Source organism: Miniopterus schreibersii (assembly GCF_964146895.1).
Source record: "Miniopterus schreibersii genome assembly, chromosome: 12".
Lineage (NCBI taxonomy): Eukaryota > Metazoa > Chordata > Mammalia > Chiroptera > Miniopteridae > Miniopterus > Miniopterus schreibersii.
In genome coordinates this window covers 12,473,860-12,486,613 of record NC_138112.1, presented here as the reverse complement: position 1 = coordinate 12,486,613, position 12,754 = coordinate 12,473,860, and positions in this window count along the sequence as shown.

Genomic DNA, 12,754 nt, shown 5'->3' with positions numbered 1-12,754 from the left:
CCTAAATCAAACTTCAACCTCTCTTCCTACTGCATAGTGTTCCCTTTGCAGTAAGCTCGGGTCTGACTAAGGGTTCGAGGCCCACCAGAGGGAAGGGGAATGAGTGGTTCAGAGTCTGCTCTCTGACTATGCTCCACTTTTCGCTCCTCTTTCCCGGGCCACCCCGAGTTCTGATGCTTCGGGCTCTTCCCAGGACAGTGGCAGGGACCAGGCACAAGAGAAAACACAGCCAAGATTTAAGTCCTGGGGCTGCCATATTCTGGTTGCTGGTGACTTGTTATGACGGACATTGGAGAGCTGGTCCCCTCCTGTGGGGCACACTTGCAGGTTCTACAAACCCTTTGGCAACTTTGCACTGTCCCTTCCCTGATACGGCGGTTTCTCTGGCTCAGCTCTGACTCTGGTCGGCCACCTCAACGCCACCCAGCAGCTCACCCAGAGCCACTGTCTGCAGGGGACCCTCACGCTGGCTGCAGCCCTCACGGGCAGGGTTGGGTCTCCCATGGCAGCCACCTGACCTGAGGGAACTCACACATTTCTAACCTCTCGGCGCAGGCTGCTTTCGTGTCCTGCTGTCACGAGGCAACTCCTAGTCTCTGGCTCCGGGGTGCCCGCAAACTCCTGGGGATCCATTTCAGCACCTTCCAAACACTCTCCCTGTGCTCCAGATCTGCAGCATCCCGGTGAGCCTGGGACTCTGCACAGCTAAGTGAGCCTCCAGCCAGCGAGGGAGACACCGCTCTCCCGTCCTGCGACTTCCAGTCTTTCCCTCCTGCAAGTCCTAAGCTCTATGAGCCGTCTCCTTGGAATCTTCTACCACTTGGCTGGAAGGGGAGAGAGAGGACAAGAGACAGCGCATTCTTCACTCTGAGAAACTCCTGCAGCGAGTCTTTCTGACGCCCCTGGGCTCCTCCTGCAGGCTGGAGGTGAGTGGTGGGCGCCTCTTCCATCTCTGTGCAGGTCCCATGCGGGCGAGTCCTACGTCTCTTCTTAGAAAGTGTGAGTATCCCTCCCCTTTCGTCTGCAGCCTTGAGGCTTTAACCGAAGTCGGGAGGCAGCGGCGTATGTCCCATTTAACAGCCTATTACGTTTGCAAAAGAAATTTGACACGCAGTTCATTCCAAGAGCCAAAAATCATTTTCTGTTTTTCTTTTGATCTTAGCTCTCAGGTGTCCAGAAGTCCTTTGGGATATTCATAATTTTCCTTAGAGAATGGGGAAGGGAAAGAAGCCAGAAATGGAGCCTTAGTATTAAAAATTCTTTTCTGTCTTTCCCATGTGTGAATAATCAACTTGAACTTGTTTGTAAACTCATTATAAAGAGTAGGGGAAAGGTAGACCCATTGCTTTTCTCCTTTGATACTTTTTGGCTAAGTAGAGCCTCCAAAAGTTAAATTTGGGTAAAGGGTAATGAAGGCCATAAATGATGCCCAAGTGCATTCATTTCTTTCCAAGTTAAAAATCTGGTTGGGTGGGGTGGGGTGGGGGAAATGAGAAACACAATGCGCGAGGTATCCACTCTTTGTTCAGGTGACAAGTATTTATTGAGCACGTATTATATGCCAGGTACAGTGTTAGGCTCTGTGCCCTACTGACCAGACTAAGGTTTAATATTGCCTTTGGATTTGTTCGTTAAAATAGCAGTATCCTTCACTTTTACAGATGCCAACGCCTGTCACTGTTTCAAAGATGCGGCTTCCTACATTTCCTAGCAACGAATGGAAATCAGGATTCAAGCCACGTTACCCGATTAGGTCTGTGAATGTGTTAGTGAGTCTGATGTGCAGCTTCTGAAGATTTTGAGCATAGTGTTAATACAGCTGTGAAATTAGGAAGAACTTTGGGGCGCTTGCACTTCATGAGCAGCCCAGTGCCCCCTGTCTGACTTCAGATCTTGCTTCATTAGCCGGTGAACTCAGGCTCTGTTTGCTCAGCCAGAGCCTCGCTCAGGCCGGAAGGCTGGCTGGTGATCCCGTCCATGGGCATATTTTTCACAAAGCTAAGAGTGGAAGGAGGGCTTCTGGCTCAAGAAAAGTTCTACTCTCATAAAAACTATCAAGCTCTCACAGACTCCACACGGGGCTTTTTAATACTAGATTCATTTCCTCCTGATATATAGGAATACAAAGGGATGGGGGATGAACTGGTAGAGGGGCGAGGCCTGAACTTCAGGGTGGGGAAAGAGAGAAGAAAATCTTACCGTTGCTAAGCTCTTATTTCACAAAGCCATCTAACAACTGGGTATAAAATAAAGCTCATAAATGTCTACTCTATTTGCACCTGTGATCAGATGTAACTAGATAATAAATACAACTAACAGGCCAAAATAGAAGAAAAAGAAAACAGTGAAGGAAAACAGTCATCTTTTTATTGTTTTCACACCCAGATGCACCACATTCAGCACAGCTCCTCAGCCAATAACCCTGCAGGGAGCTTTCTCTGAAGCCTGTTAATACTTTCTTTGATTGAGTGGGCATTAGTTTGACTTAAAAATAGCGGTTAAGTCGCTAAGGTGCCTAGAATGGGATAAAACCAATCAGCAACTATTTACTGGGTATGACTATATGTTAAATAAGTAATAAGCATCAGCTCATAAGTTATTAACCTATGGGATATAACAATTATATATAATTATTAGGAAACAAGTGTAAGACACGATTCCTACTCTTAAAGAGCTTAGCGTCTACTTCAGGAAACATCGTTCTATAACTTGCTGCTTCTTACGGGAGGAGGCAAAGTGGCTGCTTGAGGAATATGTGGGTTTGCATAATTATAACAAATGTCCATTTTTAGGCCAGGCTCATTCACAAGACGTGTGAATGCCCTCTACTGGCTTAGACGGACACCATCTTTCCAGGCGAACCGTCTCCAAGCACTGCCTCTAATTCCAATTCTGGATTCCAGGTTCCCCCCGTGAGGAGGCCGGAGCTGTTGACCCAAGTCGACGGTACCTGAGCCTGGAACAGGACCTGGTGTCGTCATATCTGCTCGTGAAGTTTATCTTCACACGAGAGCAAGGACGTTACATAACCCTCGAGAGTGCAGATGGCTCCTCGGACTCCAACAGCCTGCGGATCTCTGCAAGAACAGTTGCTTCCATTTCCAAAGAAAACACTGACTAAAATGTGTTTCTTTAATCAAGGAAGTGAGGTTCCATCTGATGCATGTTTCCAAGTGACGGGGTATATTAGGCAGCTAAGTAATTGGCCTGCACTATGAATATTCTTGGGAATGCAATTTACCTTTTATCAGCCTTGGTCGGGTCATGAATTGAAATCACAGCAGGAGCACGAGGCTGTCAGGGCTTAGCCAGGGAGGGAAACAGGATTTGGTTGCCGGAACATTCATACCCAGCCAAGAAAACGTGCCAAATGAGGCTTAAAATGAGGCTTTTCCTGCTCATATTTCACAAGTTCAGACCAACAGGGAAAACAGTTCTCTCCCTGTCCTACCACCCCCTGCACCATAACACTTTAAACTTTGGATGAAATGCCACAGTCCCATTTTCACGAATTATGATCACGTGCACTGCCCTGGGTAACCTCAGTTACTCCAGTGGGCACACTGAAGGGAATCTGAATTCAGGGATTCCGAAGACCAGGGATTTCTCTGTGGCTCTGCTACTGACCAGTGGTCAACATTGGGCAAGTTACCACCTTTCAGAGCTTCAGTTTTGTCATCTGTTAAAGATGACACCCAACCTGCCTATCTCATCCAGCTGCTATATATCTTTTTCTTTCCCTTCAAGCCTCTAGAATAATGGAGTAGTCTCAGTTTTGACTTCCCCACCTCTCCCTGACCTAAAATTGACCCTCCGCACAAGTGCCCTGCCTCAGACCACTGCTGTCAAGCCCAACAATGCTGGCAGCCCTGCGGCAAAGCTGAACACCACCCCATGGCTTTGCCCTTGGTCTTTATATTTTTTATTGATTTTTTCCAGTTTTATTGACATAACTGACACGTAACATCGTGTAAGTTTAACGTATACAACATAATGGTTTGATAGAGTAGGTACACGTTGCAAAATAATTACTAGTTAACATCCATCACCTCACAGTTATGAGTTTTTTCTTGTGATAAGAACTTTTAAGGTCTTCTGTCTAAGCAACTTACAAATATACAACATAATATTTATTGTTAATTGTAGTTGTCATGCTGTGCATTATGTCCCCAGAATTTACTCCCATCACTTTGGTTAATCCCATCCAGGCCGTGGATGCAACTCCTACCCGTGAGTTAATGACACGCGGACCCGTGAGTTGATGACACGCAGATTTACCTCCAGGGTTGCCACCCTCCTGGGGTCTCTTCTGCTTTTGGAAATACCCTCCTGGGTGTCCTAGAGCTCTCAACATTCAAAAAATCTAAAACCAACTTCATTTGGTTTGTCTCCCCTGACCAAACTGTTTCTCCTCTCGTGTTCCCTCCACCCCTCCAAAATCGGGTACCATCTGTGGCCCGTTTTCAAAATCCTATTTCCAAAACATTTCTCAAATATATCTTTACCTGCTCTTGCCAATTCCTTGGCCCAGGTCCTTTTCGTATCTTGAGTAGACTACCTTGCAAATACCTATGAATTAATCTTTCTTCTCTCGTGTCAGGTTCTCTGAGGCAGCCTCCACACGGGTGACAGAGCAGTCGCTCTAAAGGACAAATATGATCATCTCTCTACACCACCTTAAAAATCTTCAATCACACCAATCCCACTGGATGTGGCTCAGCCATTGAGCATCGACCTAGGGTCCAGATCTCGGTTCCATTCCCGGTCAGGGCACATGCCTGGGTTGCAGGCTCAATCCTCAGTCGGGGGCGTGCAGGAGGTGGCCGATCAATGACTCACCATTGATGTCTCTCTCTCTCTCTCTCTCTCTCTCTTCCTTCTTCTCTCTGAAATCAATAAAGATATATTATTTTAAAATCTTCAATCAGTCTCCTGACCCACAGATAAAGCCTTAAACTGTGAGTACAGTAGGAATGTCCACGTACGTGCTGGCTCCTTCCCACCCACCAGCATCAGCTCCTGGACCTCCATTCTCACCTTAGATTACAGCCTTTCTGAAATCTTTGTCATCTCTACTTGCGATGTGACAACTTGATGAGCCTGCACTAGGCTGTCCCTTTCTGAAATGTTCTCCCTCTCTTCTGCTTACTTAAATACCATTCATCCTTCAAAGCTCAGTTCCCCTACCTTCTTCCTCCTGTTCCCATCTACGGCAAGTAGCTTAATTTCCTCAGGATACTCTGCGCGCACCTCTGCTCTAACATGCACGTCACCCCATATTGTAGCTGTCGTGCTATCTAAGCTTTTCTGAGACTAGGCATCATGTCCTATCACACAAGGACTCAGTAACTTCTGTATCTGGCCCCCACCATTTGCCTCAAATTCTCTAGCATTTACCTGGTCTCCCTGTTTGTTTGACCCACTGTCTCCCACCCAGCTCCTCCCTCTTGGCTTAGCCCTCTTGGGTCAACAACCCAGTTGGATGGTCTGCCCGGTTTGACAGAGGCTGGCCAAGGTGGCACCTGTGAAGTCCTCTCTTCAGCTCCATGCTCTGAGAGAGGGCAGTGTCCCCAGTCCCAGGTTCCTAGAGGGGCAGCCGAGAGCCAGCGCTCGAGCACCCACCTGTCAGGTGTGGGAGACAAAGAACAGAGAGGGGGAGGCTGGGCAGCGCGGACTGTGAGGACCTCATCTCATCCTCTAATGGCAACATTTTAAAAAAACAACTAGGTACTAAGACAGCAGGTGCTCTGCTGACAAGCATCACTGCACTGCTGGAAGGACGGGACACCATCGAGTGAACTGGAACAGCTACAGGAAAAAATAGCGAGGTGCCATTTATGAAAAACTGGACAGCACTGTTCTCCTCCTGCACTCCTGTGTCATCTTTGTGATGCAATCCGAGGGACGCCTATGTCTGAAGTCAGATTAAACTGTCACCTATTATCCAGCTTTGCTGCATTGTCGCTGAAATGCACACGAAGGCAAGTATCTGATTAAAATGCCACACTATTTATTGTCTATTCGTAGCTTTGAAAGACAATGAATGCTGTTGCAGCAACGTGTAAACTATTTTGTCACATGTGAAAGTCAAATGACAAAAGATTTAGATAGCTAAGCAGGAAATGTAATAAATACGAGCACAGTGCGGGCTTCCAGTCAACTTAAGATTCAACAGCCTTACACCAAAGATGTTGAAATGAAGTATGTACATTAGAAATCCTAGCATTTGCCATTGTTGGAAAAACAAACATGGGAGACTCTCTAGACTTTAACGACAGCACCGAGTTAAGCATGGGTCAGGTTTGCCATGAACTCAGAGAGTTAGAGAGGAACTCATTCAAGCACTCACACCTAGATTACAGTCCTGGGTTGCAGCTTTGAAGACTGCTGGGAAATGTTTGCGTTCTTAACAGCACCCTGCTTCCCAGGAGAGGCGTGAGTGTGATTATTTTCACTTGCAAATCAGAAGGCCCTGAGATAATACACTCTCCCTTCAGATGCTAGGCTGAGACTTATTAACAGCACTTGCTTTTCTGTCCTCTAGGATTAAGATCTGTGCTTGTTCCTCCCAGCTGGGCCCACAACTCCAATTACATACAGCAGGGAGAACACGTGGTCTCGGGCGTCAGAAAAGATGCGAACTTGAGTGTTAGCCCTGCACGCGTCCAACAGGACCACTGGGATAATTGTGCAAAGTGTGCACTGCTCAGCTCCAAGGGGTGCCGCCTCCTAGGCTACGATGTGATGACGCCTCCTGGAGTTGGTAATGTGCTAGCCTTGGGGTGCCTTCAATTACCTGGTGCCTGGAAAAGGCAGAAAACATTCTGTGATCAGGATGCAAGGCTGAAAGAATTGCGGAGGGCTGGCCACAAGAATTTGGAGTCTGCTAACCAATACAAGTGGATGCCTACTCCCAGGCTTGTTGTTATATGAGAAAATTAAGTTTAACTTCATGGTAAGGTATTCTAGTTACATTCTAACCATTTTAGTATTTCTCTCTTAACAAAAGAAAATGTAGTTACAGGCCTTAACAAATCTGATATCAGGCTAAGCCACGTAAGTCAGAGAAAATTGAGAACCGTAAGATTTCACTCATATGTGGGATATAAGACAGGGAGCAATAAAACAAAATTAACAAAAACCTCATAGACACAGAAAACAGAATGGTGGTTACCAGAGGGGGAGGGGGTTGGGGAAGGTAAAGGGGGTCAAATATACAGTGAGGGAAGGAGACTTGGCCTGGGGTGGTGAGCACACGGTACAGCATACAGATGTATCATAGAAACATACACTTGAAACCTATATAATTTTATTAACCAATGTCACCCCAATAAATTTAATAAAATGTTTTAAAGTACAACCTGAAAAGCTCTGCTCTTTACTTTGGGTCACTTGGCTGATGGGCTCTTGATCAGTAATAACAGGCTTCACTGAATTTCCCACGGAAAGTTAATGTTCCTGCGAAATCTCACCAGGTTAGATCTAGGGGTGTCTCACAGGTACTGCCAGCCCGCTGACCACCTCTACCACCCCAGGCCCCCGGTGGTGTCTGCTACCCATGACACCACAGAGGGCACCTCATCATTGCTCCGGGCTGCCTACCATGAGAATGCTGATACACATGTTCAGAAAATATCTTCCAGTCTTCCCAAATCTGTGAGCTCCGAAGGCAGCAGAGCAGTGCTTTGTTAATATAGAGAAATGCAGAGGACACTAATTACAAGTTATTAAGCACTTACTATGCCCCGGCCTACATGATTTACGCAGTGTCTCATTTACTCACTACAACAATCCTATTAATACATCACCTTTATTTTACAAACAGGTTAAGTAACTTGACCAAGATCACAAAGCTGGTGGTGAAATCCAAAGCCAAATTTAAATTTAACCCACCACATCTAGCCTCCCTGCCCCACCCGGGCACCTAAGGAGAGTGAACTGTGAAACTGAGGGTTTCCATTGAGGCTCCACCATAATAGAGACATAAAATTTCCACAGTGATTTGTTATAAGCTGCAGACTTTGAAAGGAGGTTGGACAACTCTGAAGTCACATGGAAGATATAAAAGAACCAAGGTAGCGGAGAGTCAGAGAGGGACTGTGAAAATATTTGGAGAGAGCAACTGAGCCCTGTCAGAACCACCCATTCCCCAAAGAGGAGCAAAGTGCAGCTCTACGCCCTTCCCTCCAGTCTCAGAGAGGACTTTCCATGGGGTCACTCGGGAAGCCTCTCAGTAGCTTCTAAAGTTCAGAAGAGGCAATGGACTAACACCTGACACCTGCCTCAGAAACCTAAAGGCTTCTCCTCCATTACAGTGTGACGAGCTGGCGCTTCGAGGGTCAGAGCACAGCAGTGGCAGCTATGCGGGGACTGCCCCGCCCTCCTCAGTTTTGAGTCAAAGGCTTCATGAGTTTTCCATGGACCAAATGTAGGCCCCAGGAGCAGATAGCCAGACTGCAGCAGCCTGGCAGAAAACCAGGGCTGAGAGGCAAGTGACGAAAAGGAGAGTTCATCACAGGCAGCCAGCCTAGCCCAGCCCACAGGGACCCCCAAAACGCCATGAATGCAGCCGCAGGACAGCCCACGGCCCACATCTGCCAGACCCGGAGAGCGTGGAGTGACCTTAAGACTCAGTCGGTGAAACTCTCTGGTCTCCCTTCCCCTTCGCCACTCAGAGACCCAACTCCATCGGGAACATACAGTAAGAGTAGCTAGTAAAGGAGGGAGGGGGGGAAAAAAGATCTAGAAATCAACCACACCCCCTTCCAGGGCAGGTAGGGGCCCACCCACTGCAGGCCCTGACTACACAGGAGTCTGTGCCTTGGAATGTAGTTTCCTAATACATCGAGCTGAGCATTTTCAACCGTGGAACCTACTATTGGGGAGCACTACCTGACACCAGTCAGGAAAGCCAGGAGCCTGCCCACATTTCATCCAGGAGCACGGGGGAAACTTCCTGCATTGTGTAAGTTTTAAGAAACTAAGGGAGACTAAATAAATGGCATTCAGCAGTGTTGTAAACATAACACACAAATAACACATGGATGTTTACATGTCCCTCAGAAACCCTACAAAAAAAGTTTCTTCAACTTTCACATAGAACATTATTCCTCCACGGAGCTCAAACAAAATCTATGGGAGCCAAGCGGGAACACGGGCGCCCTACAGTGCTCTCACCTGTGCCTGCACCCCCGATTCTCCCTCCCGGTACAGCCAGAGCCCAAGAGCTGCGGGCAGAGTAAGGCCCGCAGACTGCGCTTCACAGGCCGCCTCTCCCACTCCGCGGACACGTACAGTCACGTTTCATACAGCGGCGTCTCAGGGTAACATCCCAGCCACGCCAGCAAACAGTTAACCCCACTGTTCACAACAGGGCCACAGCCACCCCCTGGGGGAAATTCTGGACATCTCTGGGACTTTATTCTAACAGTGTGGCTGTGCCCAAGTAAGCCATTGAAGAACATGACCTTTTTGCTCTTGTTTATATCACGGTAGGGCATTCTATCAACTTGTTAAATTTTACGTACACGTAGATTTTATTATCTGTGGATCTCATCCAGATAATACAGATGGCATTAAAAAATATTTATTACGAAAATGAGAACTGGATATAATTGGTAACTGGATGCACACTACTTTATATCACTTACCCAATCTAAGTTTTCTATGATTTGTATGCACGTCTCCAAATTTTTTATTTTCGAAAAATTTCGCACATTCAAGAGTTGCAAGAGTACTTCTACGTTGAATACCTGTTTGCTTGCTCCCCTAGCTTCACCAGTTTTCACATTTTGCCTCATTTGCTTTCTCCATCCATCTGTCCATCCATCCACTTCCCCATCAACCATCGGAGAGCTACTTGCAGACTTGACACCATTCCTAAATACTTCAGGGTGCGTCTCCAAAGAACAAAAGCACTCCCCTGCAAACTCGATGCAACGAGCGCACTCAGGAAATTTACCTCTGAGAAAATACTGGCACCTGAGATGCAGTCCCTTTTCAAATTTTGCCATTTGTTCCAATCATATTTTGCCAACTGATCCTTTAGAGTTGTTTACTTTTTTCTTACCCAGGAATTAATCAGGATTAACTTAACACATTGCATTTAACTGTCTTTTTTTTTTTTAAGTCTCCTCCAATCTAATCCGGTCACCACCCCTTTGTGTCTTTTATGTCATTGTATTGCTATATGTCTGGCCTCCTTCGGGGCCCATGCACACTTTAAGTCCAAGTCCCAGATTAGTGAGTAGCTAGATGAGCAGACTCTCATCACTATGTAAAATCTCTTCAAAGAATATACCTGACTAGGGGCAGGTCTTTGAATTCAAAGAACAGTTTGTAAAATTTAATTATAGTAAACCCCTTGAGAAAAAATCGATTTTATCTTCTAATAGAATGCGTTACCACGGGCGCTCAAAGTCCCTGATTACTGATTTGCTGATATGGCCCATTTGGTTCTCATTTTCAGTGTTTAAAGATGAATCTTAATAGGCCATAATAGCTTGAAATATTCAAGTAAGGTCTAAAAAACTGAGCAGTTTATTTCCTAATTCCTAGAAAAGTAAGCTCCTTTAAGTATTCTGAGCACCTTGTATAGTTGCTCAGGAATTCTCGAAAATTACACCAGCTAATAATTTAATACATCTTAATGATGCCTTGTTCCCCACTCCCTTGAGTTACGCTCTAAAGAAAAACAAACCTAAGAAACACATTCTAAAGGAAAAAATTAAGTCTTATTACAAATAAGACTTCACGTATTAGTGGGAAAATCTAAATAAATTGAAGCGAGTTGCATTTACCTTGTTGCTACAATACTTTCATTTAAAATCCCCAAAATACATACAGCTATATTTGATTACTGACTCGTATAGAGCATCCAGTGGGCAGTCTGACATTGAGCTGCACTAAATAACACCAACTATAATGAGATATGATTGTTGTGCACAACACCTTAATATTCAGTACATAAAAGATAACTAACAGGAAGGTTGGTGTCTTACTGTTTATCATTAAAGTGTTTCTAACTTGAGACTACTAATTTGAAAGGTAAGATTGATGAAAAGCATTAACTATGCAATAAATTCTGCTACCACATATTTCATAGAGATAAATCCAGGATGATCATTCTGGAGCCTAGAGATACCAATAAATCATCAAGAAAGAAATGCCCTTTTTACTAGTAAAGTTCATGATATTTGAAAGTTACTGCTGAAAGCTTCCAAAGTTTTATCAACTTTTATCAAGATGATTAGGAGAGTAGGGGTATCTGGGTAAATTTAACTCAGGGAAGGAACCACCTTTTCTGTGCAAAAGCTGACTCTCCACAGTTGTGTTGAGGTCAATAGCTCGTGGATTCTCTCTCAAGCACTACAAATTGACCCATTTTAGTGATATAAAAATACAAATGATAAAAGAAACAAAGGAAAAAGTCTAAGTGATATCACTGCATTTAACTGCTGCTCTTTTTGAAAACAATGGGCCACAGAAGCCTGCTCCGAGTCCTTTCTGCCCAAACAGGGAGAGTGCTGCATGTATCAGAAAAGATGCAAAGATCGGTATCTCTGAAAGAGTAGCATATAAACATCTCTTCCTTTCTGGTACCTTCGTAACACTGTTCCTTCACCTTTGCATCAATCGTCTGTGGAATGTTGGACCAAAACTGCAACTTATTCCAGCCCCCGTTTCGTTATAACAAGATGACGGCACGACCTTCTAAATGACCTTCATGACTTTTACACACTGGCCTCCAGATTAACCTAATACTCTACTTCAAGTAGGTTACCATCTTTCTGAAGTCTGCACTAATGCCACAACACTGACAGGGAAAAGCCGCAATTACTTAGACTCTGAGGCTGCAAAATTTGTCCCAAATCTTTCAGGGTATTTTCATCTCCCAAGAATTCCTACAAAACGACTTTCGTAGAAATACTTGGTTTACTCATTACCCTCCCAACATGCCTTGTATATTTTACACCTTTGCATTTTTTTTTTTTCACACCAGCCCACCCAAGCAGAACATCATATCCTAACCACGCTCTGATCAAATCTTGTCCATTGCTTATTAGCAATTCCATAGTTTCCTAAAATTGTCCCATCCTGAACTACCTCTCATTCCTCTGAGATCCTTTTGACGCGGCCTACAAGTTCTTTAGTTGTTTTAAAATATTAAATATTTTAACATAATTCAACTTTTCATAATTTAATGTCTTTGGACTTTAATCTCCTTGAAAACAAAAAGCCCATCTTATTCTTTTTCACATTTCCACTGACAGCTGCTTGTGGTTTATGGCAGGTTCTCAGTAAATATTTGCTAATTTGACTCAACCCTTACTTAACTAATAAACTGTGGGAAATGGACAGAGACCAGATCGCAAAGCCCAAACCATGACCTTCCTTCTCAGCTCCACATTTCACAGAGAATTGGTCCAATTTGGTGGCTGTCTTTCTAAATACAGATTGACAATCCTTCCTGTTGGCCTATTTAGATTTAAACCTTCCATTTCACGATAGGTTTTCCATTTAACCACATGTTCTATGTTTCCTCTTTCCTTTCTTACCTTCTGTTATTCCCTATCGCCATGTATTAGTTTAGTAATGATGCCCTCTTTTTCAACTGTCCTTGCAGTGGTAAAATTGCCACTGCACCATAAAGTCTAATGTAAGTGGGTGCTTCTGCCTCCTTCAATGCAAGGACTTTGAGCCCCATTTACCTCCCATAACAACTTGCATTTTCCAAAAATGTTTCTAACAGTGC